The sequence below is a fragment of the Budorcas taxicolor genome, chromosome 9, assembly GCF_023091745.1.
Source record: "Budorcas taxicolor isolate Tak-1 chromosome 9, Takin1.1, whole genome shotgun sequence".
NCBI lineage: Eukaryota > Metazoa > Chordata > Mammalia > Artiodactyla > Bovidae > Budorcas > Budorcas taxicolor.
The window spans coordinates 83,045,469-83,062,969 of NC_068918.1; the positions used below are offsets into that span (position 1 = coordinate 83,045,469).

At 45.8% G+C, this 17,501-nt stretch overlaps 1 protein-coding gene across 9 annotated transcripts in view; it reads left to right on the top strand.

Annotated features, from left to right (window-relative positions):
- Positions 1 to 17,501, top strand: part of TIAM2 (TIAM Rac1 associated GEF 2) — a 238,380-nt gene that overhangs the window by 198,563 nt on the left and 22,316 nt on the right. The gene's annotated exons all lie outside the window — the stretch shown is intronic.

Here is a 17,501-nt window from a genome sequence, read left to right on the forward strand (position 1 = left end):
AGCTAGTCCTTTTCTTGTTCTGTGTACGTGGAGATGGTGGTTGGATGAACACTCTGATTGTGCTGGGTCAGGGACAGTGTATTTGAGTCTCAGTGCTTTTTTGTGTCTTTCATCACTCATAGCAGATTTCTCACCTTTCGATAAAAGTCCCAGCCCCACGGTGTCACCTCTTTCACTCTAAAGAAAAAAAAAAAGTTCTGAGAAATTGTTTCGAATCATTTGGCAATTTCCCCCATGCTCTCTTCTTCGAGATTTCTTTGCTATGTCCTTGGGGCTGTGCAGCTGAAGGCGTGGAGGTCAGGGGCTGGGGAGGGACTCTGCCCGGGAGCCCTTCACACAAGCATATGTTTGTGTCTTTGGCATCTTCCATCCCAGGTTCCTAACTGCTGCGAACAAAGATGGGATTATTAATTTTGTAAACCAGCCTCCTGCTGTTCTTGATAATAGCATGAGGAACATGGCAGCAGAAAATGTACGTGTCATATAAGATGTTAACGTCAGGGGAAAGGGAATGAAAGATACACAGAAACTCTCCTTGACAACTCTTTTGTAAATCTCATGCTTGTTGTTGTTTAGTCTCCAGTTGTGTCTTACTCTTTGTGACCCCCGTGGACCTCTGTCCATGAGATTTCCCAGGCAAGTATACTGGAGTGGGTCACCATTTCCTTCTCCAGAGGATCTTCCCGGCCTAGGGATTGAACCTGCTTCTCCTAAACTGGCAGGTGGGTTCTTTAGTACTGAGTCACCAGGGAAGCCCAAATCTCACATTATTTCAAAATGAAAATATATTAAATGTCCAAAAAATATATTTGTCCCTAATAGAGGAGCCAGGAGAAAACTGGAGGTATGTTTTTACAGGGGCCCTCGGTTCTTTCTGTCCTTTCTCCCTCTCATTCTTTTGTACATCGCCACCTCCTTCTCCCTCTTCTTATTTGTTCAGCCTCCAGTGCCTCCCTCAGTCCCATGACTCACTTTCCTTCACACCCTCGACTCCTTGGCCGTCACCTAAGTTGTCTAGTGTTTGCAGAAGACAGATGTCAGATGAGGAAACTCTTCGAGCAATTGCTTAGGAAGTCCTGGCCTGGCATTGCACAGGCTGGGGGTTTCAGGCCAGCTGCTTAGAAGCCACCAGTGTTGCACAGCTTGAGGAGTCCTGCTGTCTTCTCTCCAGCTGTTTTGAGCTGGCTTTGGAGACTAGAATCCATTTCCTTCTCAGTTCAGCAACCATAAGATAAAGGACAGTCAGATGAGAAGCCTGCCTGTCCCCCCACATGGCCTGGGGTCTCTGGGCGTCAGGGTGGGGCCAGGCATCCTTTGCTTGCCTCTTAGTAGCCTCGCAAGATGTTGAATGTCATGATTTTATAGATGATTTTCCAAGATGGAAAGACTGATGTTCCAGTCATCGCAGGTAAGATTTAAAAAAAATTTTCTATGTCTGAGGCTTAAAAAAAAAGTTTTGTTATTGAAGGATAGTTGATTTACTGTGCTGTGTGAGTTTCAGGTGTACCACAAAGTGAGTCAGTTATACAGAAATGTATATTTACAGTGAATAGTAGTCACGCCATCTCTGTCTTTTGGTTGTGCACGAGTGTCTGTCTGTCTGTACGCCCCTTCCCTGTGTCCTCACCTGTTCTCACCCCTGGGAAGCATGGCTTTGGTTACTTTGTATTTACCAGCTTGTATTTTCTAGTTTGATCAGAATTGCTAAACCATTTGTTAACATGGACATCGTCCCAGTTTATGTGTTATTACTTCATTTCTGTTACTTAGGGCTAGATTTTTGAGATGAAAGTGTAGCCGCTCAGTTGTGTCCGACTCTTTGGGACCACATGGACTCTAGTCCACCAGGCTCCTCTGTCCGTGGAATTCTCTAGGCAGTAATACTGAAGTGGATTGCCATGCCCTTCTCCAGGGGATCTTCCTGACCCAGGGATTGAACCTGGATCTCCTGCACTGCAGGCAGATAACCCTTACCATCTGAGCTACAAGGGATTTTAGGGATAGGTTGGTGCTAAAGTCTCAGATAAATGTGTATGAGGTGGGCGCTGTTCCATATGAGATGATTATTTTGAGACCCTGTTAGTAAGCAATCCAGAGTAAAGTAACAGACTGGATGATCACATTGCTAAAATCCAGCAAAAAAATTTAAACTACAAGTAAAAGGCCACACAGGTATGTACCTGTGTGCACTCAAGACAGATGGTTCTATCATTGCTTGTGCCCAATTAAGGTTATCAGGATTTTAACAAATACTTTGATTTTCAGGCAAACGTTAGAACTGAAAATCTAGGCCTTTTTATGCACAAAGGGGATGCAGCAGGTTTCAGACAAATTCTAGCACCTGGATGCTCTCTCCTAAGTCCGTGCCCGTGTTCATGAGTGAGTGTGGGGTGTCCTGGTTGATGAAACCTCGTGGAGTTGCTGTCATTGGAAGTCAGTGTCAGAAAGCACCGGCCTTTGGGGGGGCGGGTGTATATGGGGAGGGGGGCGGGCTGCCCCCTCCTGAAGCGGCAGTGGGGCCACCTCGGTTTGCCGTGCATCTGTGTCAGCTCTGATGGAGACAGCAAGATTGTCAGTGATGAAGTGGAAATGCCCAGAGAATGTCTTTAGGATTCATAATTTGCACCAAATTCAGGCAGGAAAGTGGTTCTTCCATTCCCCCAAATCAGCTCACGGGCCCGTCTGCCTGTCCCAATTGGGGCAGCCATGGCTCGGTTCCTCCTGGAGAAGCGCCCAGCATGATGAAAGGGGAAAACCAGATAAATAACAGTGCCTTTAAATACAAGAGATTTAAAAGCAGAGCAACTCTCTTTGTTCAGTTGCAGGTATGACATTAGAAATCCGGACACAACTTTTTAGTTCTTTGGCCTAATTTACAAACATGGTTAAGCAGCGTAGATGTGTTATTTTTGATATTGTTTTTGGTTTCGGCTTTTAAAGACTCTGTTTCATAGAGTTATAATGAAATTCCCATAGTTGTTAATGTCAGCAAATTTGAAATCTGATGCAGAAGAGTTCTTAAGTCCCAGAATTCCGAGTACTAGTATCTGATATTTGCATCTTACTAGTAATTAGTTTGATAATTTGCTGTGTGGTTTTGTACTAGGGGCAGGCCATATGTGAATATTTTTACCTCCAAAAATTATTTCAATAGATAAAATTCATGTTTTAAAATCTGCCGCTGTATGATAACCTTAACATTAAAATCATACAGTATAAAAAGTTTTGGTTTTTAGGAAAAAATCTTTAGCAGTATATTGTGAAGGTACAAGTAAGTACAGAGAGAAGACCACTTATATCTAAACAGACACCCTCTTCTCTCCCAGGGCTGGTTTGGTGATTTCTTCCTGAATCTTCAGTGCCTTGGTAGCTGAGAATTCCTACCCTGGGTATATTTGCATAAAGCAGAGGGTCTAGTAATAGTGAGTTATTTTCACCAGTAAAGCCTAGAGAACATTTCTCCAGTAATTTGTAACTTTGCTGATCTGAACATACCTTTTCATGTTGGATTTTTCCATTGGAGCTCACTCCTTGTAGAGTTTATGTAGACCAAAAATAAAACCCATCCTCATATGGTTAAAAGATACAGTTTATTTGTAAATAAACAATAAATGCTATAAATTTCTTCTCCTTTATTTGCTATTTTTCCTGCTGTCTTTCTTTGGTGTTGGGAGAAACACTGCAGGAAAAAACGGTGCCTTTTTAACAGCAGTAAAGGTCTGGACAGTGTCTGTCTTGTGGATTCCTACAAAAATATTTCGTGAGATAAAGTTATCATATGGCAACAATAACGATATTTAATAAAAGGACTAGTTGGGACATTGGCAGGGTAACCTGAATTAAAACCAATGAAGTGCATGGAACTTCCCTCGTGGTCCAGTGGTTAAGAATGGTGGTCCCTTCTTCGACTGCAGGGTTCGATCCCTGGTCAGGGAACGAAAATTTCACATGCCACATGGTGTGGTTAAAAAAAAAATTTTTTTTTAAAGAGCAGTGAAGGGCAGATTACAAGATGATGGTACTGGTCCTTGCTCTGTGAAGTCCCCCAGCACCCCCACTGCCCTACAGATAAAAGGGGTCTGTAAGAGTGTGGAGGCCAAAGAAGGTAGACCAGGCCAACCAGTTAGAGCTGGCTGAGATGTAACACTATGATAGGAAGCTGATCTAAGATGCCTAGGGAATGTCATCAGGGAACTGTAAGAGCAACTGAATTGTAGCTTCCTGACCATCTTAGAACAGCTACTAGGCCTTGGTCTGCAGCTGGGGAGCAGGTATTGCCCTGCATTTTGTTTTTCTAGGTGAGGCAACCAGGGACCCATGTGGATTCCAACTAGAAATCCACAGAGAGGGCTTGGCTGGGGGACAGTCCAGGCTGGGTAGCTGGGCAAAGCTGTCCGCAGCAGAGAGACACAGCCTGAGCTGTTGAACACCAGTGTGCAGGGTCCCCTTCCAGATTCAACTGTGTCATCCTCAGTCTTCTGTTTATAGTAGAGACTCTGCCTGTCCAGGAAACTAGAGGCTAACAAAGATTTGTCAAAGCTTTAGTCTGTCCAGAATTGGATTACAACTGGTGGTGTTATTGACACATTTTCTCTTTAAATACAGTGACAAAGATAGAAAAAAATCTTAGTACATTCTTGGACTATGTAGCACTTAAAGACCTTTGCTGCAAAAAATGCTCAGTAATATAGTATCAGTGGCCAGAAATAAAGTTAGAGACGCAACTCTTGAGTAGAAATGCTGGGTTTGGAAAAATCATCGGTGAACAAAACCAACTAGAATAATAGTGTTCAATGAAAACACAACCACTAGAGGGAGAGTTTACTGTAAATATACAAGTTTAGATGAATTTATGTGATTATCAGAACAAAAGTAGGCTGTGAAAGAAAGGGAAGAGAATTAAGAGGAAGCTAAGACCTGAGATAAATACCTCTGGTTGGGAAAGTGGGCGAGGGTGGTGTTGATGGATAAGTCACAGGCAAGTGTGTGTTTTCCCCAAAAATGAGTTGAAAGATAGGGGTTGAGAGACTTCTTGAGTTAGACTAACATATTTAGAAAGAATGTTAAATGGTAAAATCATAGAAAGAAATGAAATATAGGCTTTAATGCCGCAAGTCACGGGAAAAGCAGACTGAATTCTCCTCCCATCCATCAAAAAGCCACACGAAAGAAAGTGAAAAGTGTTAAAGAGAATCTGAGTCATTTTTCCAAGCCTGGATCTGAGCCAGGTGAGCACACAGGTCTTGTTTCCTTGGTTTTTGACACAGTTGAAAGCATATTATACAAGACAGTTCATATCTCACGGGAATTAGGGTGCTATTTGGAGTCTCTAGAAAATTGCCATGTAGAAGTCATTTAAAAAATATACATTTTAGTTTGCTCACTGAAAAATTTAGAATAAAGTTTGAGAAGATTTTTTTCAAGTTTGAATTCAGATCTAATTTCAGAAGAGGAATCTTCCTCATTTGGACTCATCTCTCTATATCAGGGATTGGCAGACTTTTCCCAGCAAAGGCCAGGTAGTAAGTAAGTTAGGCTCTGGCAGCCACTGACCTCTGCATCTCAGTGTGGAAGCAGTGATCGACCATAGGCTGATGAAGGAGCAAGGCTGAGTGCTAATAAAATTTTATCCTCAGCAGCAGTGAGCAGGGTGGGTTTGGCCTGAAGGTTTGCTGACCCCTGCATCTGTTTGTTTCAGAGTGAGGTCATGGCAGTCTCTTTGCAGTCAAGCCCCTGACATATGACTTTCATTCCAAGAACATGTTCTTAAATCCAACAGAGTTAGTCTAGGTACTCAACTAACACAGTTGGCTATATAGTACTGGACTATAGTAAATGGGAACCCACGCCAGTAGTCTTTCCTGGAGAATCTCATGGACAGAGGAGCCTGGCAGGCTACAGTTCATAAGGTTGCAGAGTCTGACACGACTGAAGTGAAATAGCACGCACTCTACTATAATAGGCTTATAATACCTTTCACCCAAATCATGAATAAAAAAGCAAGCACAAAAAGTAAAGCATTTTTAATCTTACAGCACAGTACCTTGAAAAGTTCAGCAACACAGTACAATGGCTGGTCAGCAGGGGCTGGCATCGAGTGAACAGGCAAGAAGAGTTACTGACTGCTGGAGGGAGAGGAGGTGGGAGATGGTAGAGCTGAAGGATCATCAGCAATAGGAGACGGAGGGCCAGCTGCAATGTCACTCACAGGGGACGCCGATGGCAGAGGCTCTGGTTCCTTGCCGGAAATAGATGCACGTTCGCCTCTTTGAACGTCTCAGCTGGGAGGTTCGTACGTAGGAGACTTTACCATCTTTGCACTCAGAAGTGAAGGAAAATTTCTGGCCCCAGTGCATCTTCCTTGATGGACAAGTTTAACATATATCAGAAGTAAGCCTTATCTCTCTGGGTGAGAAATGGGAAAGAGAGAATGCAGTACTTGGCATACAATCTATTGGATAGGATGAACTGTTTTTTTTTTTCTTTTTTTTTGGTAAATTACTGGGTTGGCCAAAAAGTCTGTTTAGGCTTTCCAAAATTTTTTGGCCAACCCAATACATAAGCAATATTGAAACACCCAATATTTTATGTGAAAGAAGTGCCTGGTTGTGTCGAAATGCTGCCCTGGCCCTTGAAGTATCCTTGGCTGAGAAAGTGTGCATCTTTTTCATTCCTGAATTCAGATCAAACTCCAGTTTTAAATAAGGAAACTGAGCAGAAGGCAGGCAGCCGGCCTGTTTCACAAAGGCTCTGGATCGGCAGCTCCCTCCCCAGGGTGGTGACTCTGGCCTGGGAGCCCCATAACCACACGTGGGGCGCTTCCCCACCTTCGGGCGGGGGATTGGACCTGCCTTTCCCGGGGTGTGCCACCCGAGGACAGGCCCTTACCACTGGGTACACACGTGCCATGCAGACACTCTCTGCCTTCTCAAAGGCTGCTCTTCCCTCTGGTTGGCCACTCCCTCTCTGCCTCCGATCTTTGAAGGTGAAGTTCATCTCCTCCTCTGCCCACTTGTTAAAGCGGCTGCCCAGCCTGCTGGCCCTCCATAGCCTCCTGGTTTGGTTTTCTCCCAGCTTCCCTGGTGGCTAAGATGGTACGGAATCTGCCTACCATGATGGAGGTCCAGGTTCGATCCCTGGGACGGGAAGATCCCTTGGAGAAGGAAACGGCTACCTACTCCAGTGTTCTTGCCTGGAGAATCCCATGGACAGAGGAGCCTGGCGGGCTACAGTCCATGGGGGCACAAAAGAGTCAGACACGACTGATCGACCAACACTTTCAACTTTTGGTTTTCTGCAGGGCCCTCCACCTCTGTCCAGATGCTGTGGGTTCCACTTCTTGTCATCTATTGAGTCCTTGTCACCTCTCTCTGCCCTTCCTCTTGTGTGAAGGTCAAGGTTTTCCTCTCTTGTGTTCAAGCTTCATCTCCAGCACCTAGAGCTGAACGTGGCATGGAGGAGGAGCTCAGTAAAAAGTTAACAAATAAACCATTTGATTTTTCTGGTCCTCCCTTCAGGGAACTCAGAGGAAGTTTCTCCTCCTATCTTTGTAAAAATAACAGAACTTAGAAAGTTAAACTCCCTGTGCCTGTTAGAACTCTATGGAGGCCCAGCCTCTGTGGATCCCTTGCCCTCTGCTAAGTATTTTCACAACCTTAAAATGACCTCATGGAATCCTCTCAGTGACCCTGTGAAAACGACCCCTGATTTACAAGTGCACAAAACTGAATCATGGAGGAGTTAATCAGTGCTGGGGATGGCCGTGCCCATGGTGGTCACCTAGGCCTGTGGGTTTAAGGCTCCAGTCTTGGAAGAAGTAACTGTCTCAGAAAGCATAGCCCAGAGCGTATGCTGAGGCCCTTGGTGGGAGCTTCGCACTCAGGTAGGGCTGAGCTCAGGTGACCCTCTCTGACGCCATCATAGCCCCTCATCTTGCTGCCTGTTATAGGATGTGTGCCCAGGAGGTGGCAGGGGTGGCCACGTCAGGACCCCTTACACACGCTCCAAGTGGGTCTCCTCGACAGCATAGGCCCCCACCTCTGGCTCCTGCCACATCTCCCCGAGTGACCTGACTCGGCCGTGGGCCACGGCTGGACTGGCCTTCAGTTCCTGGCACCCTCCCCAGCCCCGAACTTCACTTAGCATAGGTAACTTTGTTTCCCTTGAGATGATCCTGGCTTCCACCTTGGCCTTCCTCGACATTGTTCTGACCAGAAAAGGCAGCCCCGTTCTGTTCCCATAGACCCCACGCTGTTGGGTACCAATTACTCTTGACTGATTCACTCCCAGATTGTCTTCTCAGCTGAACTCTGGGCACCTGGAGTTCAGGGACTGTGTCAGTCTTTGCATCACCGTGTCCTCCTAGAAATGGAACACTTTTCAGCCTGTGTCTGCCTTAAATCACTTTTTTAAAGCATCAGGAAAGGATTCCTTTAAGAAATTTCTTTAAAAAATTAAACCACTTACAGAAAATGAGAAAATATAGATAAGACAGAAATTAAAATAAGTTGAAATGAGGTGTTAACCACTGAATTTATAACCTGAGTGTGTGGTTAGTCACTCAGTCGTGTCCAACTCTGCGACTCCGTGGACTGTAGCCTGCCAGGCTCCTCTGTCCATGGGGTTCTCCAGGCAAGAGTACTGGAGTGGGTTGCCATTTCCTTCTCCATTATGACCTATATTTTTCCATTAAAAAAAATCCACACACAGATGTTTATATGTGGTGCTCCGTTGCTCAGTCATGTCCGATTCTGTGCCCCATGGACTGCGGCCCACAAGGCTCCTCTGTCTGTGGAATTTTCCAGGCAAGAATACTGGAGTGGGTTGCATTGTAGTAGATACACATAAAAGTTACTTTGAAAAATGCAGACTTACCTTCTTCCCTTTCCAGTAAATCATGTCCTCTTTTGGTCTACAGATGTCAGTCCTTCCCGTCACTGGTAACTGCTGCATAGATTTCATTGTTTTTCTTGCACCATCATTTATTTAGGTTAATTCTTTTACTTTTCAATATAAAACAAGAACACTCATCGGACACGTTTACATTTAATTTTATGTTTTTCCTTTCCATTCTGCCTTTGGAAATAGAACTATCTGGTCTAGAAAATAAAGGTTGTGCGCATTTTCTTATCCTTTTTGTATCATTTTGAGAGAAGTGTGAAAAAATTGCCGGTCATTTCTCTAGAGTTTTTAATCCAAGGATTGTATCACTGTAAAATGAATGAGCTGTGCTAAGTCGCTTCAGTCGTGTCTGACTCTTTGGGACCCCATGGACCCTAGCCTGCCAGGCTCCTCTGTCCATGGGATTCTCCAGGCAGGAATACTGGAGTGGGTTGCCATGCCCTCCTCCAGGGGATCTTCCTGATCCAGGGATCGAACCCACGTCACATCTCCTGCTTTGGCAAGCAGGTTCTTTACCATTCATGCTACCTGGGAAGCCCCATAAAGTGAATGATTGTCCCAAAGTATAAAAAATAATCATCTCACTGCACTCTGCCACAGTGCTGAATACAACCCTCTTCCTCCCCTTCCTCTCTCCCCCTCTGCTGAGACCCTCCCTAGGCTAGACTGGATTGGACTGCCCTCTCCCCCAGCCTGTGGGCCCTGCCAGCTGCCTCTGAGCATGGAGCAGAGTGTAGCCTTGGAATCCTGACCTGGCAGAGGTGGGGTGGCACAGGGTGTCTGTGACTGGACCTGCCCGTGGGGGACCCAGCTCATCTGGGGTCCATCGTCTGACTCTGTCCATCAGCATTGGCTTCTGGGTTTCCTCTACTGAGAGCATTTGGGATTAATGTCAGAGCTTTCTGTAAGTTAGAGACTTCAGTGGATTAAAGCATGAATTGAAAGTCCTCTGTACTATTTTTAGATTTTTTTTTCCACCAAGGGAAGCATTTCTGATTTAACTGATTTGCTGGGCTGGGACAGTTGACTCCCTAGATGCACTCTGAGAGGATTTGCTGATGCGACCACCCATGCTGCAGACAGTGAACCGGGACTTCCGTATGCGTGCATTGAGCACGCTCCGCTCAGCCACGCCTTTCCAGACCTGGACTGTCCCCGAGGACCACTGGTGATTTACCCAGGGCTGACAGCTTTTTATTTTTTCCAACATTCTTTCCAGGGACTGTAGAAGAACCTCTGATTCTTCTGCTTAGTGTTCTGGTAGGATGAGACTCTCCCTGGAGGAGGGCATGGCAACCCACTCCAGTATTCTTGCCTGGAAAATCCCATGGACAGAGGAGCCTGGTGGGCTACAGTCTGTAGAGTCGTAAAGAGTTGGACACAACTGAAGTGACTTAGCAGGCAGGCAGGATGAGACTCTGTGGGTGTGACCCAGACTAGGATTTAGGTCCACGTCAGTCGCCCAGCATAGAGCTGATCTGTACGGCTGGAGGGAGAGGTGGACGTGGGTGGCAGCTGGGGGTCTGCCAAATTGATCACATTGTGTGTGACCAGTTACCCAAGCAGCATGAGGTGTCCTCCCGTTTAGGTGCAGGTGGTGACTGTATCTGTTACTGATTTCCCCCTGAAGTTAACGTCCTTTTCCTCTGAACCAGGCCTTCAAAAGTGAAGCACTCTGCAAGTGTTGTCATTCACCTTGGAGTACTTCCCTATGAACTGTTCCCCAAATTACATAGCACCTTTAGACCTTTTTGCTTTGGCTGGAAGTGTTTTTGGAGTCTAAGTCATAGAAACAGATGCTTTTGACAAACGAGTCTGGGGTACCTGAAGCCTCTAAATGAGGACAGGATTGAAACCTGAGCCCAGAAAGGTGGGGTGGAGCTCAGCTGCTGACAAGGCACACAGCAGTGGAATTTCATGGAGTAGTCAATCCTAAAGGAAATCAGTCCTGAATATTCGTTAGAAGAACTGATGTGGAAGCTGAAGCTCCAATACTTTGGCCACCTGATGTGAAGAGCCAGCTCACTGGAGAAGACCCTGACGCTGGGAAAGATTGAGGGCAGGAGGAGAAGGGGATGACAGAGGATGAGATGGTTGGATGGCATCACCGACTTGATGAACATGAGTTTGTGCAAACTCCGGGAGATAGTGAAGGAAAAGGAAGCCTGGCGTGCTGCAGTCCATGGGGTCATAAAGGGTCATAAAGAGTCAGACAAGACTAATTTAGAACAACAAGATGAAACCACGGCCATTGTCTTGAAATAGTTATGGAAGGCAATGGCAACCCACTCCAGTACTCTTGCCTGGAAAATCCCAGGGATGGGGGAGCCTTGTGGTCTACCGTCTATGGGGTCGCATAGAGTCGGACATGACTGAAGCGACTTAGCAGCAGCAGCAGCAATGTGACGTACTTATCCCACCTTAGCTTCCAATACCCACAGGGAGATGGAAAAGCCTCCGATAGTAATGTCTTCAAACAAGAGTAAAGCAGACATCAGAGTGGTTATGCTCCAGGGTTGAGGGGGCGGGGGCAGGAACTGATCTTAATTAATCCAGGTCAGGAGGAGCACTAATGCTTCGGATGAAAAGCATTGAGCTGGATCAAGGTTAAAAAGGGCACCCATCTATGGGGTCGCATAGAGTTGGACACGACTGAAGCGACTTAGCAGCAGCAGCATGGGATTCAAGCTTGTTTGAGAAAGAGGCTTGACCCCTGCCTTCCTCCAAAGAGAATCTAGGGGCAGGGCACTTCATTACCTTGAGCAGTTTTATTGCTACGCCCAAGAAATGGGGCTCCTCAGAAAAAAACAAAACAAAATCACAGAGCTAATCCAGGATAGCAAGTGTCCTTATTCACACAGTGAAGACCCAAAACCAAGGATAACTGTTTTAGCTGTCTCCCCTCCCCAACTTTATCAAGGTATAGTTGACAATTAAAAATTATATATATGTAAGGTGTACAACTGGATTTGATATGTGATGATTATCACAGCCAAATTAACACACCCATCACCTCACATAGCTGCTCTTTTGTTTTTGTTGCGAACACAGAAGAGCGACTTAATTGAGAGGTCCTGACTCATTGGAAAAGACTCTGATGCTGGGAGGGATTGGGGGCAGGAGGAGAAGGGGACAACAGAGGATGAGATGGCTGGATGGCATCACTGACTCGATGGACGTGAGTCTGAGTGAACTCCGGGAGTTGGTGATGGACAGGGAGGCCTGGCGTGCTGCAATTCATGGGGTCGCAAAGAGTCGGACGCGACTGAGCAACTGAACTGAACTGAACTGACAGGTGTTTCTTATCTATGTATGTGTGTGTGTTAGCACTGTGTCGTGTCCGACTCTTTGTGACCCCATGGACTGTAGCCCACCAGGCTCTTCTGTCCGTGAGATTCTCCAGGTAAGAATATTGGAGTGGGTTGCCACTCCCCTTTCTAATTCTCTAGGCAAGAATACTGGAGTGGGTTGCCATTTCCTTCCCCAGGGGAGCTTCCAGACCCAGGGATTGAGCCCCGGTCTCCCACATTGCAGGCAGACTCTTTACCATTTCTTTCAAGCAGGGATCAGCTTACCGAAACCTTAGAAACCTGAAAAGACATTTTTTGGGGGTCAATATCACTACTTTTTTATACAACGTAGTTTTAGGGGGAACTTTTCATTAAATTTTAAAAGTGAATTCGTAAACAGAAGATCAGTTTCATGCTCTCTTATAAAAGGCAAGGACCCCAATGAACCCAAGGTTCTTAGCATTGATCGCCATTGTTCAGTTGCTCAGTCGTGTCTGACTGTTTTGCAACCCCATGGTCCGTAGCCCTCCAGTCTCCTCTGTCCATGGGATTTCCCAGCCAAGAGTACTGAAGTGGGGTGCCATTTGCTACTCCAGGGGCTCCTCCCAATCAAGTCTCCTGCACTGGCAGGCAGATTCTTTACCACTGAGCCACCAGGGAAGGTCTTATTGATCACTGTGAACTGGAGAATACAAGTGAAGTGAAGTGAAAGTTGCTCAGTCCTGTCCAACTCTTTGTGACCCCATGGACTCTAGAGTCCAGGCCGCTGGAGTGGGTAGCCTTTCCCTTCTCCAGGGATCTTCCCAACCCAGGGATCTAACCCAGGTCTCCCACATTGCAGGCAGCTTCTTTACCAGCTTAGCCACAAGGGAAGCCCAAGAATACTGAAATGGGTAGCCTATCCCTTCTCCAGTAGATCTTCCCAACCCAGGAATCAAATCAGGGTCTCCTGCATTGCAGGCGGATTCTTTACCAACTGAGTTATCAGGGAAGCCCCAGAGAATACTTGAGTGAGTTTCAAAGTCCAGTGTTGTTTTTGTTCTGAACAAGCACACACTGTCCAGCTGCTGAATCCCCATGCACACCCAGCCCTGATGTGTGAATATCTGTCTCTACTTTCAAGGCAGAATTCCTAGGGGTGGAGGGGAGCAGGGACCAGCCTACCAGAAATCACAGTTGTGTGCAAATGTGGGGGAGCAGAGGCAACCTCCGGAGGGCTGTGGCTGCATCCTGGGCACGCCTGGGGTGTGTTCGGCTTCTCCTGAGGCCGGGAGAGCCCTGACTGCATGGTGGGCAGAGGCCACTGGAGGAGCAATTTTTTTCCCCCATGATCTGCCTGATCCTCACGGAGTGGTCAGCACTGTGCAGACAGCTCCAGAGGATGCGGGTCCTGTGCCATCAAGGTCCTGTCCCCGACCCCACACCCTTCAGCTGTCGTCTCTGTGTGTCACACAGTGAAGACCCAATGCCTGTGAGTTCCGTGAGAACCCCTCACCCTCCTGCATACACCAAGTGCTCAACAAATGTGAGTTCCCTTTCCTCCTTGGCCTGACTGGCAATTGGAGGGGTCACTTGATGGGTGAGGTGTAATGCTTCTTCTCTTTCATCATTAAGGAAATTGAAGAGAGAGATGTTTTGCCCCCTGATGCTTGGAGGACTCAGGGCAGAGCCAGGGCTAGAACTCAGCTCCTCTCCAACTTGTCTGAGCTTCCTACCTCTATCACCACTTGTACATGTGAAAATACCCCAACTGGAGTAGTCGCTCTTTCTAGAAACTGTGCATCAATTCACCCAGAATCCTACCTTTTAACATTTTGATTTTATAACTGTTGCTAAGAACAGAGGAAGTGAAATATAACCCACCGGGAGACTCTCTCAGATACAATCTACAAACACAGTTATAGTGATCCTTCCCCTTTTAGTGGCTCAGCCTCCTTTTGATCCCAGAGAATACCCCCACCCTGCCCCTTGTTCATTCGCTGAGTTGTGTCTGACTCTTTATGACCCCAAGGACTGCAGCATGCTAGGCTTCCCTGTCCTTCACCATCTCCCAAAGTTTGCTCAAATTCATGTTCATTGAGTTGGTGATGCTATCCAACCATCTCATACTCTGTCGTCCCCTTCTCTTCCTGCCCTCAGTCTTTCCCAGCATCAGAGTCTTTTCCAATGAGTCGGCTCTTCACATCAGGTGGCCAAAGTATTGAAGCTTTAGCATCAATCCTTCCAATGAAGATTCAGGACTGATTTTCTTTAGGATTGGCTGATTTGATCTCCTTGCTGGCCAAGGGACTCTTAAGAGTCTTCTCCATCACCACAGTTTGAAAGCATCGATTCTTTGGCCCTCAGCCTTCTTGATGGTTCAACTCACATCTGTACATGACTTCCCTAGATAATACCTGAGGTGACTTTGTAACATTTCATTGTTGTATCTTCAGAAGTACATTTTCTATGAAACTCTCAGCTAACATTCGCTTTTCCAACTTAGAATTACCAGAAGTATTCTTAAAATGAATTCTGATTTTCTAAGATGGCAAGATACTTTATTTTTAAAATCTCGTTATTTTAACACTGCATTGTTAGGTGTGATTTTCGACATCCCAGCAGGGAAAGCTGCAATCTCACCAGCTGCCATTTCACTTATGGTGCATTTTGTCAGATCTTATTTTATATGGTATATGCGAGCTATTAATGTGGATTCTACAGCCCCCAAAACGGTTGTTTTTCAGGGTTGCAGAATCGTGTTGTTAGAGCTTGCGGTGCAAATAGCAGTATAGAGATTTCAAATAAGTGAACTTGAGAGTCTCACTATTATCTTGGGCTGTTTAGCTGCTAGTGGAGCCAGACGCAGAACATCAAGGTCACAAGTTTGATCTGTTTCCTCTTACCTGTGAGCTTGGTCCACACACGCTTTACGTGGCCATCCTTCAGCGCAGACCCTTGGGGCAGTGTGATCCTCCCAAGAACTGCAAGCAGAAGGCTCGCTCTACTAATGGGTAGTTCTCATGCAAGCCACACATCAGCATCACTTGAGGAGCTTTTAAAAAATACTCCTACCTGGGGCCCCAAATATTTGGATTCCTTTGGTCCAGCCATGAGTATTTCTTATGTGCTGTGCTGTGCTAAGTCACTTCAGTCGTGTCCAACTCTGTGCGACCCTATGGACTTTATAGCCTGCTAGGCTCCTCAGTGCATGGAATTCTCCAGGCAAGAATACTGGAGTGGGTTGCCATTTCTTTTTGAAAACTGCCTTTTGGCTGCATTGCTCTGTTTGGCTTTTGCTGTGTCATTAGGCTTCTAGGGCATGATTGAACAGTTAGGAGTTTCTTCAATAACCCTGAGATCTGATTGTTTCAAACATGATATGAGACATTTTGAGAGATCAAGTCACATTCTAATCAATGCCTTAAGACCCACGTCTGTTTTCTTTTTCCTTTAAAATTGATTTTGAATTGGAGGATAATTTCTTTGCAATATTGTGTTGGCGTCTGCCATACAGCAACATGAATCAGCCCTAAGTATACATATGTCTCCCTCCCACCCCCCACTCCATCGTACCCTTCTAGGTCATCACAGAGTACTGGACTGGGCTGCCTGTGTTATATAGCAACTTCCCTTCAGCTATCTGTTTTATATATGTTAACGTGTGTGTCTCAATGCTCCTCTCTCAGTTCATCCCACCCTCTCCTTCCCCCGCTGTGCCCACAAGTCTGTTCTCTGTATCTGCATCTCTATTCCTGCCCTGCAAACAGGTTTATGAGTACCATTTTGCTGGTCTGTTTTCTTATACTTTGAAAGTTTACCCTGAATGTGAACATCTTCTCACAGGTATTGCCAGCAATATGCTTGTGTTACAGTTAAGGACAGAAACAAGGGGTGCTGTGTATATCCAAGGAGAATCGTTAGTGCTTACACATGCTTGAACTGTTTTAGAAGTAAATTATTTCAGATGTGTCTATGTGTCTAGTTGGAGGCTTAGTATCTGCCACTTGGTTCATTTAACTTTTGCACCAAGATGCATATCAAAATATGAGATAAGTGATTACTTGAAAGAGGCCAGCAGTCTGGGCGTCCTCCTCACAGACATCTGGGGGGGCCTTGCTTTCACCCTCGTCTTGAGTTGGGCTCTGTACGTTACTGGGCTCCATCTTCCTTGTGCCTTTGGCTTGTTCTCTGGTTCTCCCTTGGAACATGCTCCTTCCAGGATCATTTACAATCCACTCTTCACTGACGCCTTCCAGACAACCTGTTTCAACGTGGTGCTTTCACGGATATCACTTTTCTCGTTTGTTCCACACAAGCTTGTGTTGGTTTCCAGTCTGCCATAGGCTGGGCTTCGGCATTTCTTACCTTGGCAAGTCTTACCTTCTTGTGCAGGGCGTGGTTCCTATTTCTCTGGAGACAGAGCAGGTCCTCGGTTGGTTCCCACTGGATTTAGTTGAAAGTCTAGCCAAAAGATCAGTGTTATGTGTCAGTGTTGATTGTCTTATTTCCATCATATAAACACACTGTTTTGGGGGGAGGTGGGTGTAGAATAGGGAAGCAGAGAAGAAGGGAGGGCAGGTGTCCTGCTGTTACTTTGAGCCACTTAAGTGGGTCAGATGACAGTTTTTATAACAAATTGGCCACTGAGGTTGACCTGTATGCTTGTGTGAGTTGTTAGCGTTCTGAAATATCTAAGCAAAGAAAATGAATTCAGTGAGAATCTAGAGGTGCTTCCGACTGGTTCACCTTTTTACCTGAGACAGTGATGGAAATCAGGCATGGAGACATCTAGCTGAAGAAAAGAGAGTTTTAGTTGAGCTGTTAAGAATCAATGGATATTATAAAGTAAAATAAAGTAAAAATAAAAATTAAAAAAAAGAATGGATGGATATTGACCATGCGTATTAGGACTAAGCTGCCTTGTTACTCGGTAATAACATAAGTCCCAACAGAGGTGGACTCAACACTGAGCCCTTGGGGGTGATGAGAAAGAAAGGCAGGCTCCTGCCCTTGACTAGTTGCCAGGCTGGCAGGTGGTAAATTGGGCTGGATCTTGTGTGTTGGAGGAATGGAAAGAAAGAGAAGTAAAAAAAGATATTTTGTGTGTAATCTGATGATGCTCCAGGCAGGTGGTGGCATATAGGAAGAGACATATTTGAGACTTTAAACCACTAGCCTCTGGCAGGAATATACAAATGGGTTCTCCCAGAGAAGGCTCTCATGCTGCACTTAAACCCAAGCAGGAACTTTTATAGAAGGCTGTTCATCCTTGCAGACATTCCAGCTCCTCCTTGTCTTTTAAGCTGTGTTATTCTCTTCCCATGTCCT